This window comes from Amblyraja radiata, chromosome 2 (assembly GCF_010909765.2).
Source record: "Amblyraja radiata isolate CabotCenter1 chromosome 2, sAmbRad1.1.pri, whole genome shotgun sequence".
Lineage (NCBI taxonomy): Eukaryota > Metazoa > Chordata > Chondrichthyes > Rajiformes > Rajidae > Amblyraja > Amblyraja radiata.
Window position 1 is genome coordinate 12,847,753 of NC_045957.1, and position 23,259 is coordinate 12,871,011.

Consider the following 23,259-nt stretch of genomic DNA (forward strand, 5'->3'; position numbering starts at 1 on the left):
ATCTCCGAAGAGTCATTAATTCAGTACTAACTATTATAACTCCATTCAGTGTTGGCAGCCAATTCAAATAAAGAGAAAATGAGGCAAGCATTTCAACAGCACCTTTTATCACCATGCAACAAAGTACTTTTGGAGAAACAAGGAACTGCAGATGCTGAAATCTTGAGCAAAAAACACAAAGTGCCGGAGTAACTCAGCGGGTTCAGCGGCATCTCTGGAGAACATGGATAGGCGTCGTTTTGGGTTGGGACCCTTCCCTAGACTGATTTTAGTAGGGTGGAGAAAGTTGGAAGAGAGAAGGGGGCAGGTGAGGGAGGTTGGTTAGCAGATGGGTGGACTAAGTCCTGAGATAAAAAGGAGACTAAATGAGGTGTGAAAAGGAAAGAGGAGGCTTGAATTGTGAGGCCGGAAGAAGGGATATATCTCATATTCCATTTCAGTAGCTTACTATCCAATGGTTCGAATTTTGAAGTTAGACACAAAATGCTTGAGTAACTCAGCGGGACAGGCAGCCTCTCTGGAGAGAAGGAATGGGTGATGTTTCAGATCAAGACCCTTCTTTGACATGAATAGGATCATTCTGCTACATGAATAGGATCATCGGTCAAGTGATTCTGAACCAAAACACAAAGTGTTGGAGGAACTCAGTTGGTCAGGCAGCATCTGGGGAGGGAATGGAGAGAGGATGTTTCAGGTTGGGCCCTTCTTCAGACCTTTATTAAGTGCCGTTTTTCACCACATTTCCATGTTTTGAATTGCCGACATGTTTTAATGCATCTACATGTAAACTAAACATCAGCATTTTATGCTTAAGAAGGGCCCAGATCTGAAACGTCATCTGTCCATGTTCTCCAGACATGCTGCCTGACCTGCCTGGTTCAATCATGCACTTTGTGTCCTGTTTTGTAAACCAGCATCTGCAGTTCCTTCTGTCTTCTTAAATATTTTAAAGTTATTGATATCAATGTAATAAGTTTCAAATGTCTCTATCAGACACATTTTGCAAAATAAGTAGTAAAAAACTTGACTGAAGAAAGGTCTCAACCCAAAATGTCCCCCATTCCTTCTCTCCAGGGATGCTGCCTGTCCCACGGAGTTATTCCAGCATTTTGTGTCTATCTTTGGTGTAAACCAGCATCTGCAGTTCCATCCGGCGGAAAAAAAATATCTAGCAGCTTTGAGCTATCAAAACCCGCATGGGGGTTCTCTAGACGGGCCCTAGTCTTCCAAATCTGAAGATGGGTCCAGACTCAAAACTTCACATAGACATGTTCTCCAGAGGTGCTGCCTAACCCGCTGACTCACTCCAGAACGTTGTGTCTTTCTTTGGCATAAACCAGCATCTGTAGTTCCTCGTTTTTACAGTTAGGACATTTCCCGGGTGTTCGGGAAGATATTGTTTACTTGTCCCAGAGAAAGTGACTTGAGGATGTGGGTGGTTGGGCACTGCAGATAGAAGATCTGCCCAAGAGATCGGGTCTAGGTTGTAACCATTGATAGCTCCATGAGAGATCTCAACACTAATTCCTGCCTTGTGATTATTGTACTGAAATCACTTCTGGTATCTGCCACAGAAAGAACATCTTCTCTTTCGTTCTTCTCTTCCTTTCCTCCACACTAATTCTACCGGGCTGCACGTTTTTTTCCCACCCTTTCTTTCCATATAGTCTGCCTGCCTCCAATACAGATTCCTAATACTTATTCAAAGTTGTTATCAGGGAAATGAATAAACCTACCAACAACTAGAGAGTGGTTCTGAGCTACTATCTACCCTCGGACTATTTACTGGAGTCTATCTTGCACTAAACGTTATTCAAATTATTCCCTTTATCATGTATCTGTACACGATGGATGGCTCGATTGTAATCATGTATAGTCTTACCGCTGACTGGTTAGCACGGAACAAAAGTTTTTCACTGTACCTCGGTACACGTGACAATAAACTAAAACTGAAACTGAACTGAACTGAACAGAGATCATCGGTGTGAGGTGCTCCACTATTGAAAAGCACAACATATTTTATATTTCGACTACACCTTACACTTCCTTATCTATACACTTCCTTATCTATGTACCTCCCACTCGCCATGCAGTGGTAGGTGGCGCAGGTGGTCCACCCAGTTATTGCAGTGTGTAAGAAGGAACTGCAGATGCTGGTTTAAACCGAAGATAGACACAAAATGCTGGAGCAACTCAGCGGGTCAGACAGGATCTCTGGAGAGAAGGAATTGGTAGCGTTTCAGGTCGAGACCCTTCAGTCCGAAGATGGGTCTTGACCCGAAACGTCACCCATTGCTTCTCTCTAGAGATGCTGCCTGTCCCGCTGAGTTACTCCAGCATTTTGTGTCTATCTTCTTTCTATTTCTACTTTCTGATGCCCAGGATGAGCATCATGGATATTATGGATTAGTATCTAAACTATATTTGAAATCAAATTCAAACTTAGTTAGTTATGTAGACAAAAAGCTGGAGAAACTCAGCGGGTGCAGCAGCATCTTTGGAGTGAAGGAAGTAGGCAACGTTTCGGGCCGAAACCCTTCTTCAGACTGAAGTTTCTCCAGCTTTTTGTCTACCTTCGATTTTCCAGCATCTGCAGTTCCTTCTTAATCAGTTAGTTATGTGATATGTCACTCTGGATTTCCACAGTAGCTACCTGCCCTGCTGATTACTTCCATCGTGCTTGATTTATTTTTTTGAATGTAAGAACATACAGATGCAGAATCAGCAGTTCACTCCTTTGGCAAAAGGCCACGTGCATATTGCTAAACCTGCTAGGAATAGTCTGTGGAGGACTGCAAGCCTCCCACTGTACAGCCAGGTGTCCAAACAAAACGCAAACAAACCTCAAACAAATAGGAAAGAATTATTCTCTTTGTGGCTGACGTCCTTGTCACTGAAACCAGATTCCTGTCTGGAAGACAAAATATGCTCTCAGGGATGGTGGTGGGTTTTGTTATGCTATGGTAAAACCAACGTTTCTCTAAGCAGATGTGAGTGTCACTGCCCTTTTCTTATATTACTATATCCTAAAGTAGAACCAGGACCATCTGGCCTCAAATTCAGTCCTTTGTCTGGGGGCCTTCAACAGCCGAATCTGGAAATATTCATGCTCCTGCCTTGTTTTTCTGCTGCTCAATTCCCAGGGCTTCTCTTTCAACGGGAATATTTAAAAAAAAAACTTGATTCTGGGGCAGCTAGTTTGTAAAATCAAGTTCTGAGAATAATTTTTCCCCGAATGTCACGCTGGGACCCATTATGAGGTACAGTGAAGGGGGACGAGAGCATTTGCTTCCTGCTCCTTCGTGCTCATTGACAGACTGACGTAGTTGTAGTTTGTGTGCTGGAAGAATCATTTCAGGGCCTTTGGTGTGTCTCTCTCCTGTGGGATCGCGGTTGTATTGTGTTGTTTGGTTGCCTCTCGGCTCCAACCCAGGGCCAGGCGTTCTTGATTCTCAACCAGAAGTTTGAAATGCGAGCCTTAAAAGGTATTCCATTCCAGTGCATTGTATTCTGTCTTTTAAGAACCCGTGTTTTTAAACGGAGGCAAACTTCCTCAGTTGCACGAGATTATTTCCACGTTGAGGGCAGGCATTGAAAGCGGAAGGATTCCTGAAGAAAAGCACAAAGTGCTGGAGGAACTCAATGGGTCTGGCAGCATCTGAGCCAAAATGGACAGAGGACATTTTTGGGCCAGGAGCCTTCTTCAGACTGATAGGATTAGGAGGTGGGAGAGTGGGGGGAGGGGGTTTGGGGAGAGGTGGGGGGAAGGGGTTTGGGGAGGCACATGAAAGGGGGGAAAGATAGACGGGTGTTAGACAAAACCTGTCAAGTGATAGGTGAATACAAATGAAGTTTTGCTTGCGTAATCATAGATGTGGTGATATTGTTCATATGACACCTGCCCCTACTTACAAATTGAATTATTTTGCCTTAAAATTGTTTGATTGGTTCCCTGCCACAATGATCTCACTCCAGCATCTCATATATAAAATGAATCTATTTACTGGAAGGTCAGATATGGTAGAAGGATATTGTTGAAGATCCTTTATTTCTCCCTGTTGTCCTACTCCCCAATCACCCCACTGACTCGAGAAAGTCGAGAAATTAACCGGATATGGTTAATTTGTCAGATTCTGAGAATTCTGAAATATTCACCGGAGTGTATCAAAAAATGAACATGGATGATCGGAAGAAGGGTCTCGACCCGAAACGTCACCCATTCCTTCTCTCCAGAGATGCTGCCTGGCCCGCTGAGTTACTCCAGCATTTTGTGTCTATCTTCGGTGTAAACCAGCATCTGCAGTTCCTTCCCACACACAGATGGTGGAAGTCTGAAATAAAAAGGGACATGCTGGAAACATTCAGCTGGTACGGCACAACTGGAGAAGGGGAAACTGAGTCAACATTTCAGGTCAAAGATGTAGAAACAAGGAACTGCAGGTGCTGGTTTACCAAGGAAAGTGACAGAATGCTGGAGTAACTCAGCGGGTCAGGCAGCATCCCTGGAGCACATGGATAGATGACGTTTAGGGTCGGGGTTCTCCTTCAGACTGACCTGAAGAAAGATTCCGACCTGAAATGTCACCTATCCATGTTCTCCAGTTCTGAAGAAGGGTCTCAACCAGAAACATCACCCACTCCTTCCCTCCAGAGATGCTGCCTGTCCCACTGAGTTACTCCAGCATTTTGTGTCTGTCTTTGGTTTAAACCAGCATCTGCAGTTCCTTCCTACACATTTCTCCAGGTCAAAGATGTGTTGGATGAAGGGTTTTTGACCTGAATGTTAACTCTTTTCATAGAGTAGCTGGCCTGATGAGAGTTTCCAGCACTTTACTGCTATTATTGGAGGAAAGAGATGTTTCAGTCCTCACTTCATACAACTGAAACATCATGGTGTGTAGAAGGGGTTTGATGATGAATGGAGACATACAAGAAGTAAATAATTGTCCAGAAATGATTCCCAGCCTCTTCAAGCCATTAATGGATTGTTCAAGAGTATTTGTCTCCGAAATGGCCAAGTAAGTGGTGAGGGAGCAAGTAACTAGCTTGCAGAGAACTGCCAAATGAAGCAGACCCAGAATGAACATTGTTTAAACGATGTGTTGGGACCTGGAATGTACTGTCTGTAAGAATTTTGCGGGCAGGTTAAATGGGGACCGGCATGGGGGAATGGAACAGGTGCTTGAACGATTATAAAACACTGAGCATGTAGAAAAGAGCGGATGAGTGAGTTTCATTGAAAAAGCAAAATACCACCCCCACGCCCCCTCCCACCCTAGTCATCCTACTAGTTCCACTGTTCACATCCTTGTGTTACTATTGCTTTCACATATTCCCCAGCCAACAATGGGCCATGATGGCTCCACCCTTCCTGTAGCCAGCCCTGATTTGTTCTGGGCTTTTCTAACCTCCAGTTTATCCCCCTCCCGCCCCCCCCCCCCATGTCTACTTCTAGTCTACAGGGGGGTTACCCAAAACGTCACCTCTTCTCCAGAGATGCTGCCTGACCTGCTGAGTTAAGGGGCTGTCCCACTGCGGCGACCAAATCCGCGAGTTCTGGCAAGTTTGCCCTCGACTCATACTCGCAGCATGGTCGACACGAGGTCGTAGGATGTCTTTGTAACTCTCCTTCATGCTCGAGAGTGGTCTCCGTGTACTCGAGGCCTCAGCTAGGTCGCGGCGTATTTTTCAACATGTTTAAAAAATGACCGCGAGTAAAAAAAGGTCACCATGGATAAAATCGATACTTTTTTTACTCGTAGGTTTACTCGAAGTAGGTCGTAGTAGGTCGGCATGTTATTCATAGTTAATCGAGGGTAGTCAAAGGTAATCGAAGGTAATCGAAGGTTGCTGTGGATATTCTTCAACATAGTCGAAGGAGGTCAAAGGATATCGAAGGAGGTAGTCTTCACTCTCCGCTATTCGGTGTCTAATTTTCCCGAAGTTAGTCGAAGCAAGTCTTCAACATAGTCGAAGGAGGTTGAAGGAGGTCGAAGGAGGTCTTCAACATGACATTTTTTCAAACTCTCCTAAATTCTTCTAAACTCGCGAATTAGGTCGCCGTAGTGGGACAGCCCCTTAACACCAGCATTTAGTGCCTATCTTCGGTATAAACCTGCAGTTCCTTCCTACACCAATACTGCAAATATCGGAAATCTGAAACGATAACAGAAAAATCTTGAATTAGTCAGCAGGTCAGGAAGTATGTTTGAACAGAGACACAAAGTTAACCTTTCAAGTCGAAGGCACTTCGTCAGAATGGAGGAAGAGAGACAAAGAAGGTAACTTTAAGTCTACTTTTCAGTATGGAAACAGACCCTTCGACCCAATGAGTCTATGCCTACTATCGATCACCCATTCACACAAGTTGTTTGTTATCCTACTAACAAGTTGCAGGAAAGGACCAGGCAGGATTGGATAGGTATGGACAGGGATAGATAGGGCAAAGGGTGTATCTGCGATAGGGTGAGGCCTGGTCAAATGGGCTGTTGGAGGCATTTAGACGATGATGATGTTTCTTTGGCTACGCTTTGCTAATAGCTGGCACGTGGAATGTGCAAAACAGATGAGGCTGTACTAATAATGAGGGAGAAGCTGAACCAATATCATAGGTGGATGAGTTCCAGCAGAGGTGGCCAGTTCTGAAACAGACAGAGAAAGTGGGTTACATCAAGTTAGAGAACATGGCTGAATGGCAGAAGGCAAAGAGTGGGATTTAATGGGGAATAAATATATATACACACACACATACGTACACATAAAAAAACAAACGAACAATAATAGTACAATAATAACTATAATAGTCTCTGTAGTTCAGAGCATTAATAACTGTCAGGAAATAGCCAGAGTTGAGGCTCCCTTGTTTCACCGTCTCTGTCAGAGGGGAAGCGAGCAGCAGTGGGAAATGGCCAAAATAAACACAAAAGGCTGAAAAATTAGTGACTTTTTTTCTAAACACTGGTGAAGCTATTTGGGAAAGAAATGTTGGTGATTGACAGTGCTAATGGAAAGTGGGAGCTCATGTGAACTAAATAGAGGTGGAGCCTCTTGGCTTGTGTGGGTTTGTTGTGTTCGATAAATCACCAGATGCAGACAACAGAGTTTGTATAACAAGGCATTTTTTTTACATGACCAAATAGGGCACATAGGCTCACGTATCCGCGCATGCACTCGCAAACCCCGAGTACGCAGCAAAGCACAGACGCCGGATCGAATCCTGTTGTTGGTCACCTGGCATCGTTCTAGACATGGTCCAAGGCTGGGCTTTCTTTTTTCCTGGAACGGCGCCCAACACAGTCCTTTATGGCGTTCCCCGTCTGTTCAGACCGTCCCACACACCTTAGCCCGCTGTGTGCAACGTTTCTGCACTACTAGTGGTAGGGGCCGCAGGTGGTCCGCTCAGTTATTGCAGTGTGTAAGAAGGAACTGCAGATGCTGGTTTAAACTGAAGATAGACACAAGATGCTGGAGTTAAGGGCCTGTCCCACTTTCACGACCTAATTCACGACCTCTGCCAAGTTTGCCCTTGACTCATACTTGCAGCATGGTCGTCACGAGGTCGTAGGATGTCGTAGGAGGTCTTAGGTAGGTCGTAGGTGGGTCACAATGCTAGTCGTAGGTACTCGTGGCATAAAGTAGGTCGGGGCGTTTTTCTAGCGATGAAAAATGTCCACGAATAAAAAAGGTTGTGAATTAGGTTGTGAAAGTGGGACAGGCCCTTAACTCAGCGGGACAGGCAGTATCTCTGGAGAGAAGGAATTGGTGACATTTCGGGTCAAGACCCTTCAGTCTGAAGAAGGGTTTTGACCTGAAACCTCACCCATTCCTTCTCTCCAGAGATGCTGCCTGTCCCGCTGAGTTACTCCAGCATTTTGTGTCTATCTTCAGCTATGGCAGCGTTTTGCTCAGTAAACATCTTCCACTTGTTTGGGAACATCTACTGATTCTCAGTAGTTGGGGTACTGATTTTGGATGATCATATTGAATGTTGGTGCTGGCTCCAAGGCGTGAGTGGCCTACCCCTGCACCTATTTTCTATGTTTCAACTCATACATGTTCTACTTGCTCGGGAACATCTACTTGTTTCTGAAGGGTTTGGACTGCCGTGCTGCTGATTTAGCTGACAACTCAGTTTGAGCTGGTAGGTCCATCTAACCCTTACAACATAGGGTTAGAATAGCGATGGTTTGTGTTGCCAGTGCTGGTGGCCTGCAGGATCCTCTGTGGATAGAGCCAAGTGACACTCATGCAGGAAGCTCGATGCAGCTGCACACAGTGAGTGTCTGCGAGCGACAGTCAGTGCGGGCAGGAGGCTCTCAGTCTACACCACTGTACCTTCCTCCCTACATCTTTCTCCTGCTTTCAGAAGAGCAGCAGCTACCGAGTCAGTATTACGATGGTTCACATGAGGGTGCCAATGAATTTGGAGGCTTCAGAGGTGTGCAGATTAGTGTGTTAACAGTAGCGAGGAATGCATTGAACATGAACACAAGCAAGCTGGTCACAGGAAACTGTCGACACTGGCTGGGGTAATGCATTGTCAATATAAGTGTGTCAATATACGTAGGCAGAGGATTGTGGTAGTGCGACTGAATTAGTGTGAAGTGGATAGAAAGTTGTCAGCATTGCAAGGAGGAGTCAGTCGTGTGTTAATATTCGGAGGCACTTCACAGGAGTGTGTTAATATTAGGGGCGGTTTACAGTGAGTGTTAACATTGCAAACATTTACAGAGGATCACGGTGGTGTGAATAATAGCTACGTGCTCCGAGTGATACCAAACGATACGATACGATAGAACTTTATTTATCCCAGGAGAGAAATTGATCAGGTGGGATTACTATCACGGCAGCCTAGGTATTATCAGTTATTATGAAGCGAAGATTGTCGGTATTACCAAGGTATTCGCAGGAGTTAGTTAATATTGTGGAGGGGGGTCATGGGAATGGTGACAATGTGTTCAAATTCTGTAGAACAATTCACAAAATTTAAGGTAATGCAAATTAGTTTAGTTTAGAGATACAGCGCGGAAACAGGCCCTTCAGCCCACCGAGGCAGCGACAACCAGCAATCCCGCATATTAACACTACCCTGCACACACTCGGGACAATTTTTTACATTTATACCAAGCCAATCAACCTACAAACCTGTACGTCTTTGGAGTGTGGGAGGAAACCGAAGATCTGGGAGAAAACCCACGCCGGAGACAGGGAGAACGTGCAAACTCCCTACAGACAGCAACCATAGTCGGGATCGAACCCGAGTCTCTGCCGCTGCAATCGCTGTAGAGCAGCAACTCTACCGCTGCGCCGCCGTGCCAACCACAAGTGATGGTTCAGACCATGTAGTTACTAAACTGGTTGAGTAATGGAACAGGATGGAATCAATCTAATTTAACATTGACTGACCATGACTTACAAATGATTGTTTGGACATGATATGTGCAACGGTTCTGTTGTAAGCACCGATTGTGATTAATTGGACTATTCATTGACACTGGTTTATTCTGGAAGGGTACACTCAGAAATATCCATTGTGTTTACTCACTCTGAAGCAGAACAGCTTCAAAGCTTTAATCATCAACATACAGTACATCTCTCCTGGTCCGAGAACACTGATGCTATTATTACGAAAGCTCAACAGTGCCTCTACTTCCTGAGAAGATTACGGAGAGTCGGTATGTCAAGGAGGACTCTCTCTAACTTCTACAGGTGCACAGTAGAGAGCATGCTGACCGGTTGCATCGTGGCTTGGTTCGGCAACATGAGCGCCCAGGAGCGGAAAAGACTACAAAAAGTAGTAAACACTGCCCAGTCCATCATCAGCTCTGACCTCCCTACCATCGAGGGGATTTATCGCAGTCGCTGCCTCAAAAAGACTGGCAGCATCATCAAAGACCCACACCATCCTGGCCACATACTCATCTCCCCGCTACCTTCAGGTAGAAGGTACAGGAGCCTGAAGACTGCAACGTCCAGGTTCAGAAACAGCTTCTTCCCCACAGCCATCAGGCTATTTAACTCAACTCAAACAAAACTCTGAACATTAATAGCCCATTATCTGTTTATTTGCACTTTGACTGTTTTATTTATTCATGTGTGTATATATTTATATAACGGTACATGGACACACTGATCTGTTCTGTATTCATGCCTACTATACTCTGTTGTGCTGAAGCAAAGCAAGAATCTCATTGTCCTATCTGGGACACATGACAATAAACTCTCTTGAATCTACAGGCACAGACTGGAAGGATGTCAATGCGGTGTGACAGCCTTTGCTGTGTTACCTGTACAAGAAAACAGGAGCAGGAGTGAACCGAAGATTGACACAAAGTGCTGCAATGACTCAGCGGGACAGGCAGCATCTCTGGAGATGAGGAATGGGTGAGGTCTTGGGTGAATCTGAAGAAGGGTCTCGACCCGAAATGTCACCCATTCCATCTCTCCAGAGATGCTGCCTGTCCCGCTGAGTTATTCCAGCACTTTGTGTCTATCTTCGGTTTAAACCAGCATCTGCAGTTCCTTCCTATGCAGGAGTGGACCACCAGGCTCCTCAAACCTGCCCCACTAATCAATATGATCATGGCTGATCTATGGTGGCCTCAACTCTCCCTCTCTACCAGTTATCCATAATGCTCAATTCTTCGATCTTTCAAATATTTATCTCCACCTTAAATATCTCTTCGCATCTGGTTGGGCTAAAGTATTGGGCGGCACGGTGGTGTAGCGGTATAGCTACTGGCTTACAGCGCCAGAGACCCCGGTTCGATCCCGACTACAGAGTTTGTACGATCTCCCCGTGACCTGTGTGAGCTTTCTCCAAGATCTTCCGTTTCCTCCCACACTCCAAAGACATACTGGTTAGTAGGTTAATTGGCTTGGTATAAATGTAGAATTGTCCCTAGTGTGTGTAGGATAGTGTTAGTGTGCGGGGATCGCTGGTCGGTGCGGACCCAGTGGGCAGAAGTGCCTGTTTCTGCGCTGTATCTCTAAACTAAACTAAACTAAAACTGGCCTCCATCACACTCAGTGGGGGATAATTTCAGAAATTCACATTCCTCTGATTATATCACCTAGGAGGAACAATAGAGAACTGTCTAACAACTCAGCTTTAAATGACCTGGTCTTTATTTTGTAGATCTGGCCCCTTGTTTGTGACCCTTCCACTAATAGCACTAAGAGCAATATCTCAAGTCCTCTCAGCATCTAAAGTCATAAAGTCAGTCAGAAGTGATAGGAGCAGAATTAGGCCATTCGGCCAATCAAGTCTACTCTGCCATTCAATCATGGCTAATCTATCTCTCTCTCCCTCTTAACCCTATTCTCCTGCCTTCTCCCCATTAGCCCTGACACCTGTACTAATCAAGAATCTATCTATCTCTGCCCTAACAATAACCATTGACTTGACCTCCTGTGCCGATGAATTCCACAGATTCACCACCCTCTGACTAAAATTTTTTAAAGAGTTTAAATAAAGTCGCCGCTCATTCTTCTAAACCCTGAAAAATCTCTTGATGGGACAAGACACTTATCCCAGGAATTAGCCTGGGTGAATCTTCTTTGGACTACCTCCAAAGTTAGCACAGTACAGCACAGCACAGCAGAGACAGTTAACTCAATTCTCTTTTAGGTAAGGGGACCAAAACTCAGTTCACTATTCCATTACAAAAAGACAGAAATGGCTGCAGTAACTCAGTGCAATCTCTGGAGAACACGGATAGGTGACGTTTGGGGTCAGGACCCTTCTTCAGACTGATTCTAATTTAGTTTAGAGATACAGCGCGGAAACAGGCCCTTCGGCCTATGGAGTTTGCACCGACCAGCGATCTCCACACATTAACACTATCCTACACACAGTAGGGACAATTTTACACATACACCAAGCCAATTAACCTACAAACCTGTACATCTTTGGAGCGTTGGGGAAAAACCAAAGATCTCGGAGAAAACCCACACGGTCACTGGGAGAACGTACAAACTCCGTACAGACGGCACCCGTAGTGGGGATCGAACCCGCGTCTCCAGCGCTGCAGGCGCAGTAAGGCAGCAACTCTACCGCTGCACCACCCTAGCTGCCGAGTAATTCCAGCACTTATGTGTTTTTGTTTGTAAACCAGCACCTGCAGTTACTTGTACCCTCATTATTCCATATATGACCACACAAGCACCTTGTACAACCGTAACCAAAGCTCTCAAATTTTTAAACTCCGCTCATTTGTAATAAAAGTTAACATGCTGTTTGCCATCTTAACTACTTCAGTCTGAAGAATGGTCTCGACCTGAAACATCATCCGTTTCTTCTCTCCAGAGATGCGGCCTGTCCCACTGAGTTACTCCAGCATTTTGTGTCTACCTTCGTTTTAAACCAGCATTGGCAGTTCTTTCCTACTACCACTTGCTTGCTAGCATTTTGTGGTTCACACCTAGGGAAGTTCACAACTTCATTCAATTGCTGTCTCTCACTATTGAGATAATAATCTCTTTTGATTTATCTTCCCAATGTGCATGACCTCACAGTTCGTCACAGTACCTTAAACTGGATAAGCCTTCAGATACAGGATACAGTACTTGCAGCTGAATTTATAATCTTGACTGGTTTGCGCAGCAAGGAACTTTAACATGAAGCAAAGATAGACATGAAAAGCAGGAGTAACTCAGCGGGACAGGCAGCATCTCTGGAGAGAAGGAATGGGTGACGTTTCGGGCCGAGAGACATCTGAAGAAGGGTCTCGACCCGAAACGTCGCCCATTCCTTCTCTCTAGAGAAGTGTCCTGTTCCGCTGTGTTACTCCAGCATTGTGTGTGCATCTTCGGTTTGGACCAGCATGTGCAGTCCCTTCCTACACATTTAAGATGAAGCATCCAGATTTGGGCCTTTCACTCATCTTACCAGTCTTGCACAGGCTGAGATGATGCACAACCATCTGGAGGCACTTCCCGAGTTGCTGACACAATCTAGTTATACGAGTGACCTGATATGTCACTTGATGTGCACTCCCTCGTCCAGAGGTCGAACCCATTGTTTTCTAATGCAGCAGAAGCCTGTTGACGGGAGCGTTCATTTTAAAGGGGAACATCTGCTCTGCGTTGGCTCATTCATCACACACTGTGTACATTGTTTGTTTAACAGAAAAGCCAATGGTAAAGCCCATGCCCTCCCTACTCAGCAACGTGAAGCTCCCACAAGCAGGGAATGTGGGCCCCACAAGGTTATCTGCTGCCCCCTTGGGGCCACCAGCTGCACTTAGTATCACTTGAGATTCAGCACCAGGAAGGTTACATTTTTTGATTAGTACAGGTGGCAGAGGTTATGGGGAGAAGGCAAGAGAATAGGGTTAGGATGGAGAGAGAGATCAGCCATGATTGAATGGCAGAGTAGGCTTGATGGGCCGAATGGCCTAATTCTACTCCTACCATTTATGATCTTATGGTTTGTTGTCCTGTCAAGAAAATAGAGATAGACACAAAAAGCTGGAGTAACTCAGCGGTTCAGACAGCATCTCTGGTGAAAAGGAATGGGTGACGTTTTGGGTTAAGAGCCTTCTTCAGACCTGAAGAAGTCCGAAGATAGGTCTCGACCTGAAACGTCACCTTTTCTTTTTCTCCTGAGATGCTGTCTGACCCGCTGAGTAACTCCAGCCATTTGTGTCTAACCAGTTTAGTACCAGTTCCTCCCTACACAAGGAAAAAGAGATACAAATGCCAAACCAAGAAAAATGTAACAGGCAATATCAACAATACAATACAATACAATACAATTCAATTTATTGTCATTTGGACCCCTTGAGGTCCAAACGAAATGTCGTTTCTGCAGCCATACATTACAAACAAATAGACCCGAGACACAACATATTTTACATAAACATCCATCACATTGCTGTGATGGAAGGCCAAAAAAACTTATCTCTCCACTGCACTCTCCCCCCCGATGTCAAAGTCAAAGTCAAAGCCCCCGGCGGGCGATGGCGAATTGTCCCGCGGCCATTAAAGCCACGCCGGGTGATGCAAGGCCGCGCACCGGGTTCTTGATGTTAGAGCCCCCGGCGTGCGCTCGCAGTCCCGCGGCCATTCCAAGCCGCGCGGGGCGGTGATGTAGGCCCCGCTCCAGGAGCTCTTCAACCCCGCAACTCGAGCGGGAGAAGTCGCCGTTGCGGGAGCCCTGAAAAGCGGTCTCCCTCCAGGGACCAGCGGGCTCCCGGTGCCGTCCGCCAAACCCGCAGTTGCAGCCACCGAATCTCCGGGGGTCGGGCCGCAGCATCGTCCACCACAGCTCCACCTGCTCCGGACCCGGCCAGCTCCGCGACGGTGAGGTGAGTAGTCGGCACCACAGTCCCCGGTCTTCCTGTTGGAGGCCGCTCCTCATTGCAGCCCCAACGACAACGGAGACCCGACAAAGAAAAGGTCGGGTCTCCCGTGCAGGGAGAGATTAAAAGGTTACCCCCTCCCCCCCACACCACCCCCACCCCCCCACACACATACCCCAACAAAAAATAACAAAAACTACATAAAAACATAAGACATAAAATAATAAAAACGCAGACGGACTGCAGAGGCCGCTGCTGACGAAAGTCGCGCCGCCCCGGGGCCTTAGACTGAAGAAGGGTCTCGACCCGAAACGTCACCCATTCCTTCTCTCCAGAGATGCTGCCTGTCCCGCTGAGTTACTCCAGCTTTTTGTGTCTATCTTCGGTTTAAACCAGCATCTCCAGTTCCTTCCTACACAATATCAGGCCTGTTCCTCACTTCTCAGCATTACATCTTGCAGGAGATATAATAGAGGAGCGTTAGATAATGTGGCCATCCTTATGCACCCTAACCTCAGCCATGTCTCATGACAGGCGAACATCATAGTGGAATTGGCATTTAGATAGGAATGTGCTCCTGACCTCACTGTGACTGATAAAACTTGGATTCGTAGAATGTGTTATTGAACATGTAAGGTCGGGCAAAGTGCGATGGGCCAAGGAGAGAGACACTTTTGAAATATAAACTTTGACCATCGAAAGAGCCAGGTGTGGAGTGGCCTGTAAATTATGCACACAGAATGTCTTCACCAGCTTTTAGCACAAAGGCAATGCAGAATAAATTGTGTGCCTACTTAATAGTAGAAAGAGCTGGAAATACTCAGCGGGTCAGGTAGCAATTGAGAGAAACAAAGTTGATAACCTTTCATCAGAAATGGCTAGGTCAACGATCTGAATGCTAATCCTGTTTAGAGTCATAGAGTCGTACAGAGTGGAAACAGGTCCAATTTGCCCACGTCAACCAACATGTCCAATCTACACTAGTTCCATCTGCCTGCATTTTACCCATATCCCTCCAAACCTATCCTATCCATGTACTTGTCTACATTTTTTTTAAAGTGTTGTGATAGCACCTTTCTATCACCTTGGATGTTTTCTGGCCTGGTCTTCAGATTTCCCTTAGTCTTCAGATTTCCACTCTCTGCTGTGAGATGCCAACAAGCAAGCAATAGGCAACGGCCCCTGAGCCCACACATGTGAGCAAGCAATAGGCAACGGCCCCTGAGCCCACACATAAGTGTGTGAATGGCCGTCTGCACAACTCCCACTCCACAATAAGATTTTAAGGACCTGGAATAGCAGGAGCGTGTTGTCAACCCCAACAATGACTTCCCTGAAGATAGACACAAAATGCTGGAGTAACTCAACGAGTCAGGCAGCATCTCTGGAGGAAGGGAATAGGTGATGTTTCAGATCCTGAAGAGGGTTCTCGATCCAAAACGTTGCCTATTCATGTTCTTCAGAGATGTTGCCTGCCAAGCTGAGTTACTCCAGCATTTTGTGTCTATCATGATTGGGAATGTACAATTGAGATCACATTCAGATCGGCCATGATCTTATTCAAGAGCACTTGAGCTGAAAGCTAGCACTTGGGATTCAGCAACAAACCAGTGTTCAGATGTGACAGTGTGGGAACGAACTGCAGATGCTGGTTTGAAACGAAGATAGATACAACATGCTGGAGTAACTCAGCGGGACAGGCAGCATCTCTGGAGAGGAGGAATGGGTGACATCTCGGGTCGAGACCCTTCTTCAGACTGACAAACACAGCTGGTCATCCTCTATTACTTGTTCCCCCCCCCCCCCCCCCTCACTCCCATCATTGCTTTCATGTGGCCAATGGTGACAAGGCCAAATTACCCCTCTCTCTCTGACAGATTTCTTGCCATCTGACCCGATGCAAGATGACAAGATCTTGACTGAATCTTGAAGCACACCCCTGCAAGTTAATGATTAAGCTAAACATCAAGCCCAAAGACAAGGAACAAAAAGAAAATAGGCACTGCATTTGCCAACAATGACCACAATCTCATACATTCATGGGAACAGGCAGGAAAATGGAGCTGAGGCCAAGATGAGAGGAGCCGTCATGTTTAGTTCAGTTCAGTTTAGTTTATTGTCACGTGTACCGAGATATAGTGAAAAGCTTTTTTGTTGCGGGCTCACCAGTCAGCAGAAAGACTACTTCTTCTTTTTGTGTCCATCCTGTTACAAATGTTAGCCTCGCTGTCATTGTCCTTCCTGAAAAAGACGCAAGCTTCCGACGACAATCAGTGGGAGCCATCACTTGTTGCAGTAGATGATGGTGGTGGCAGAATTAGCTCATGATACTTCCAGTTTCCAGCCCCGCGACGTGGACGCTTCTGCTATGGGGCCACATACATGACTACAATCGATCCATTTACTGTGTATAGATACATGATAAGGGAATAACGTTTAGCACAAGGTAAAGCCAGCAAAATCTGATCAAGGATCGTCCGAAGGTCACGAAAGGGGAGGCGTGGGTTCGAATCCCACTTCTGACACCATGTAATGACTCGTCAAACACGCGATGTCTTCACTACTAGTTTATTACAAAGTTTGTTATAATACACACACTGTGCCCTAGCTGTCCGTGGTTTGTCACTGGAGCTAGAGAGAGAGAGAGAGGTGGGGAGGCTACAATTATACTGAAGATAATGGGGAGTGGTTAGTAGTGGTGAGGTCACTATGTTAAAGGAGCATGCTCTGATCTACAGGTAGTAGTTCAGAAGGTACACAAAAATGCTGGAGAAATTCAGCGGGTGCAGCAGCATCTATGGAGCGAAGGAAATAGGCAACGTTTCGGGCTGAAACCCTTCTTCAGACTTTAAACAACAGGTAGGAGTTCAGCACTGTTCTCTGTTTGTGGTAGGATGATTCACTTGCCGGATAACAGCTGCGAAGAAACTATCCCTGAATCTGGTGGTGTGCGTTTTCACACTTCCTTATTTTTTCTTGATGGGAGAAGGGAGAAGAGGGAGTGGCCAGGGTGCGACTCATCCTTGATTATGCTGCTGGCCTTGCCGGGGCAGCGTGAGGTATAAATGTAGTCAATGGAGGGAAGTTGGTTTGTGTGATGGTCTGGGCTGCGTCCACAATTCACTGCAATTTCTTGCGGCAATGTTGTTATTTCTTGGGCTTATAAAGCCCACTTCTCCTCCTTGTTGCTTTTTCTTATATTCATATGATAGTGGATTAGCATTTGACCCAAGGAAGGTTAAAAAAAATGATTGATAACATGGAATTTAATTTTGACTTTCTTTAAAATCTTTTCTCTGTGAGGTTGAAGAATTAAGAGGTATGAGAGTTGACAAACACAATTAAGTACCATGGGAAACTGTTTCACCAACCATTATAGAGGTGTATAAAATCATGAGAGGAATAGATCGGGTAGATGCACAGTCTCTTGCCCAGAGTAGGTGAATCGAGGACCAGAGGACATAGGGTTAAGGTGAAGGGGAAAAGATTTAATAGGAATCAGGGGTATTTTTTACACAAAGGGTGGTGGTGTATGGAACAAGCTGCCAGAGGAGGTAGTTTAGGCTGGGACTATCCCAACGTTTAAGAAACAGTTGAACAGGTACATGGATAGGGCAGGTTTGGAGGGATATGGACCAAACGCGGGCAGGTGGGACAAATGTAGCTGGGACATGTTGGCCGGTGTGGGCAAGTTGGGCCAAAGGGCCTGTTTCCACACTGTATCACTCGATGACATTCATCATGAGACAAATGCCATATTCCACCAGTAACTTAGCAAAACAAATCAGCTTCTAGATCGAAAATATGACAAGAGTAAATGCTTTAGGTCAGTTCAGTTTTATAGGAATCATTTGATATTTTAAAAAGCATTCTGGCTTGAACCCACTCCAAAAATGTCAATACATTGGATGCAAAGAATATGGTGAAGAGACATATTGGCAATGAAGTTAAGTCTGTCAAAATCTGAACCCAGCCTATATATCTCCTGTTCCATGGTGTGTGCCAAGTTCTGAAGAGATTTTGTCATTGAGAAACCAAGGTTATATAGTAATAAGAGGCATGAAACCTCACCAACATAGTCAGAGGGTTAAGGGTTCATTGAAAAAAAAAATTTCCATTTCACCACCACGGATCTATTGATGTGTTTGACATGATGTATTGATTGAGAAAGGTTTTGTAAGCTGAATGGCTCACATGAATGCATACGTACTTATTAAAACCACATGTTGAGTCTTTTAGTCTGCCATGCTGCCTGATACTGCATGTATAGCAAAGTGCCCTGTTCAGTATTGAAAAGCCTTGGCTTCACTCTGATATCAATTATTTTGTGGAATATGTTGTCACCAGTTAGCATTAACAATCTGTCATAGCTGTCTGCATCCTTCTTACTCACTCTTATTTTCTCTCCCTCTCTCTCCCTCTCTCCCTCTCTCTCTCTTTCTCATACACTCTCTCTCTCTCTCTCTTTTTTCTTTTTCCAAGGACTTTGTTCAGCAAAAATGCATAGTACATCACATCAAAAGCACGTTCAGAGGTTACAATACATCAAGCAATCATTATAGTACAATGGTGCAGTCATTATTTACATTGCTCTCAACAGCACGCGGTGACCAGCGTCTTCCCTCTCCAGGGACACTCGAGCATGGACATAGGCCCAGAAGAGGAGCAGGCAGCCGACTCTGGCGTGACCATCGACCGCCCACTGCCTGGACCCGCCAATGGCCATCTTGGCCGGGCCCAGGAGCAAACCGACAGGGAAATCCTACCTCCCCCCCCCCCGATTGGCTCACCCCACTCCCTGCCTTGTGTCCAAACACCAGGATAGTAGGACTAAAATGTAACTCAATTCAATTCAACTTTATTGTCATTGCACAGATACAAGTATGGGTACAACGAAATGCAACGAAACTAAACCTTGAGGAACAACCCCTTCAGATATTGGTACAGGGGCAGCAACCTCACACACTCCATATACACGTGGAACACGGTCTCTTCCTCGCCGCAGAAAATACAGGCAGCCGGCGAGCCCGTGAACCGACTCAAAAGTTTATTACACACCACAGTTCTGTGCAACACTCTCCACCCCAGGTCCCCAATGTAAAGGGGGAAGACTCCCTTGTAGAGAGACCTCCACTGGGGACCGCCCCCGCCCTCAGGTGGTAACACGGACCGCCATGGTGTGTCCGGACGGAAGGCGAAGGCGGGAGCATTCTGTACAGTATGCATCTCCCGCATCATGAAACAGCATGCTGGGCATCTCGGAAAGGTGTAGGGCCTTTTGTGCATGTTGTGTAGGGCCGGTTCTTTCTGTTGCGAACCTTCGTATGGGTACGTTCTCTGTATACATCTGTACAGTATATATTCCTCTTGCCACAACCTGTACTGTACCTTTTGGAAAATAAAGACATAGTTCACAGTTAAATATTTCCAATTTTTTTTTTGTTATTTTGCACACTTCACCAGTCTTTCTATTGAGCATGTTAGTTGCAATATCATTTGACAGCTGCAGGTTGGGCAGGTTGGAAAGACATTTAGTGAATACTTTTGTCAGGACACAAGGGCATGATCTATAGAGAGAGGTGGGCAGGTTAGGATTTTGCAGTTTGCAGAAGGGTCTTGACCCAAATCGTTGTCTGTCCATTCCCTCAACCGATGCTGCCTGATATGCTGAACACCAATAATTTGTTTTTTTGCTTATTACTTAATCCCTTGGAGACCTTACGGAGGTTGGGTCAAGGAAAGAGCTTTCACGTCACGGCCCTGTTTCCACCAATTTTTCCACCACCACGCACAAGAAGCACAAGAAGCCACAAGACAGACACCATTGTGTGCAGATGCTGAGAAGTGTGTTCAGCTCTGGCTGAACAACTTCTGATCTTGTGTTTGGACTCAATAAGAAGAAGACCTTACAGAGGTGTATAAAATCACGAGGGGCATAGATAAAGTGAATGTATGCAGCATTTTCTCTAGGGGAGGAGCATAAAAAAACAGAGGGCATAGGTTTGTGATGAGAGTGGTTAGATTTAAAAGGGGCCTGATGGACAATTCCATCAAACAGAGAGTGGTATGTATATGGGACGAACTGCCGGAGAAAGTGGTTGAGGCAGGTACAATAATTACGTGTAAAAATATCTGAACAGGATAGGAAAAATTTTGAGGGACCTGGGCCAAATGTGGGCTAATGAGTAGCGCAGATATGCATCTTGGTTTTATAGACAGGTTGGAACAAAAGCCTGTTTTAGTCTATGCCCCTAACAGAAGGTGATCATGTTGAGATGTATAAGACTCTGGAGGTGCTTGGCACAGTAGACGCTGTGAAGATGTTTCCTCTTATGTGGGAATTGAGAATCACGGGGTCATCTATTCAAAGGCTGAGGACTTTCTTCATTCAGAGGGTGAGGAAACTTTGAAATTCTCTGCCTATGCGGGGAGTTTCGGAGGCTGAAGCCCTGAATATATTCAAGGCTTAAGGGTCTGTCCCACTTGGTGATTTTTTCAGCGACTGTCGGCGCCATTGGCTGAAGTATCAGGGTCTCCGAAAGATTTTGAACATTTCGAAATCCAGCGGCGACAAACAAAATGTTGCGACACTTGAGGAAACACCGCGCATCAATACGTCATCACGCCGCGTCACGCCGCATAGACACATAGAAACATAGTAAATAGGTGCAGGAGGAGGCCATTTGGCCCTTCGAGCCTGCACCGCCATTCAATATGAGCATGGCTGATCATCCAACTCAGTATCCTGTACCTGCCTTCTCTCCATACCCCCTGATCCCCTTATCCACAAGGGCCACATCTAACTCCCTCTTAAATATAGCCAATGAACAGGCCTCAACTACCTTCTGTGGCAGAGAATTCCAGAGATTCACCGCTCTCTGTGTGAAAAATGTTTTTCTCATCTCGGTCCTAAAAGAGTTCCCCCTCATCCTAAATCTGTGACCCCTTGTTTTGGACTTCCCCAACATCGGGAACAATCTTCCTGCATCTAGCCTGTCCAACCTCTTAATAATTTTGTACGTTTCTATAAGATCCCCCCTCAATCTTCTAAATTCTAGCGAGTATAAACCAAGTCTATCCAGTCTTTCTTCATATGAAAGTCCTGACATCCCAGGAATCAGTCTGGTGAACCTTCTCTGCACTCCCTCTATGGCAATAATGTCCTTCCTCAGATTTGGAGACCAAAACTGTACGCAATACTCCAGGTGTGGTCTCACCAAGACCCTGTACAACTGCAGTAGAACCTCCCTGCTCCTATACTCAAATCCTTTTGCTATGAAAGCTAACACACCATTCGCTTTCTTCACTCCCTGCTGCACCTGCATGCCTACTTTCAATGATTGGTGTACTATGACACCCAGACAAGAGCGGAACTCGCTATCAAAACATGGAGGGGACGGGGGACACAATTTTTGGCGGCCACGCGCGCATGCGCACACTCACACACACGCGCGAGGCTTCGGAGACTCAATCCAGAGCTAAAATCAGAGATTTTAAAATCGGGATCACAAAAACTTGGGGGGGATGTCCCCCACCTCTCAAAACATGGGGGGGACGTGTCCCCTCTGGCCCCCCCCGGGATTTCCGCCCCTGCACCCAGATCACATTGCATCTCCCCTTTTCCTAATCGGCCACCTTTCAGATAATACCTAATCGGCCACCATCACGCCACAACCTTTTCGGTGACCTGATACTTCAGTCAATGATGCCGAAAAAAATCGCCAAGTGGGACATGCCCTTCAGCAAGACAGACATTCGCTCATTAGGTGCCCAGAGATAAAATGGAAACAGGCGAGAAGGTAGAGCTGAGCTCGAGATCCAATCAGTTATAATCCCTCGAACCTAGAACACTGGTTTAGGTTCGAGGGTCTGTAATGTGTACTTCTGCTCCTAGCACTTCTGTTCTTAATTACTTGCCAACAGACCATGCAAAACCATAATTTCATGATTCGGGGGGCTTCTTTTTCAAGGCAAGACACTTTCATCTTAATTTACCAATTGGGTTAGTGAAAGCATTGGAATTAGTCTTAATTTTGAAAATTTGCCCACTAATTATTAACAGAAATCCCAGACCAAATATTAGCTAGCAATTAACTTTCAAGTAGACGACTAACTTGTTAATTTTTGGAACATCGGATCACTGGGTTAGATCAAATGCAAGAAAATGGAGTGATCGCTGGCACGTGGGTGTAGCCTGTGTACATGGGCAGGAATGAGCTGGAAGGAGTGAAAATGGACGGCAATTACATTGATGCACATGGTATTCAGTGCATCAATAAAAAATGGCAACTTATATCAGTGAATAAATGAAGATGAGCAGCATTTGAAAGGTTTCAAAGCTTTCAAAGGTCTTTTATTATCACGTGTACCAATTAAAGTACAGTGATACTCGAATTACCATACGGCCATACTAAAAAAAGCAACAAGACACACAACTACATAAAGGTTAACATACACATCCACCACATCGGATTCCCCACATTCCCCACTGTGTGATGGAAGGCAATAAAGTTTAATCTTCTTCATTTTTTCTCCTGCGGTCGAGGCAGTCGAACCATCCGTCGGGACGATCGAAGTTCCTGCAGCCAGCAGTCGAAGCTCCCGCGTTGGGGAGGTCAAAACTCCCGCGTCGAGGAGGACACAGCGCCTGCGGCTTGGAGCTTCTGAAGTCGGTCTCTACCCCGGGACCGTGAGCTCCACGATGTTAAAGTCCGCAGGCTCCCGCGGGTGGAGCTCAGAGGTCGATCCCTGGCAAAGGGACCGCGAGCTCCGCGATGTTGTCCGCAAGTTCCCGTGGTTAGGAGCTCCACGAAGTCGGTCCCCCGCAGACGCCGCCAACTCCTCAATGTTAGGCCGCAGTGCAGACGGAGATACGATATGGAAAAAATTCGCATCTCCGTCGAGGTAAGATAATTTTTTTAAGTTTCCTCCCCCACCCCCCATATAAAACAAGCTA